Genomic DNA, 581 nt, shown 5'->3' with positions numbered 1-581 from the left:
TAGGTGATAATTCTTCTTTGAATGTTTGGTAAAATTCACCTATAAATCCATCTGGTCCAAGGCTTTTGTTTTTTGGGAGGTTTATGATTACTGACTCTATTTCATTGGTGGTAATGGGTCAGTTCAGATTTTCTGTTTCTTCTTGACTTAGTCTTGGGAAATTGTATGTTTCTCAACTGTAATTTTTTTTTTAAAGTCTTGTAGTGTGATGGTTTCTATTAAAGCAGAGTGAATAATTGAGAACTGAGTCACACAGAAATTCAGTAACTTGCCAAAATCATATAGCTAGTATATGGCAGTCAGGGTCTGAACCCAGCATCCTACCCCAGAGCCCGTGGATTTAATTACCCTACAATATGGCAACGTTGATTTATAAGGCAAATAATATAATATGATTTTTTCTTTAAAAAGGAGGAAGAGGGCCAGGTTATAAGTGGAGATGATGAATCAAGAATATCTAGTCCTAAAGCAAAAACAGCCATGACTCATCAGAAACCCAAAAGATTTTAGTTCTTATGTTTTCTTCTAGGCATTATATTGTTTCAGGTCTTATATTCAGGTCCTTAATCCATTTTGAGTTA

Source organism: Pteropus alecto, unplaced genomic scaffold (assembly GCF_000325575.1).
Source record: "Pteropus alecto unplaced genomic scaffold, ASM32557v1 scaffold25, whole genome shotgun sequence".
NCBI lineage: Eukaryota > Metazoa > Chordata > Mammalia > Chiroptera > Pteropodidae > Pteropus > Pteropus alecto.
The sequence above is the reverse complement of the archived record's forward strand: the minus strand, read 5'-3'. Positions refer to the sequence as shown.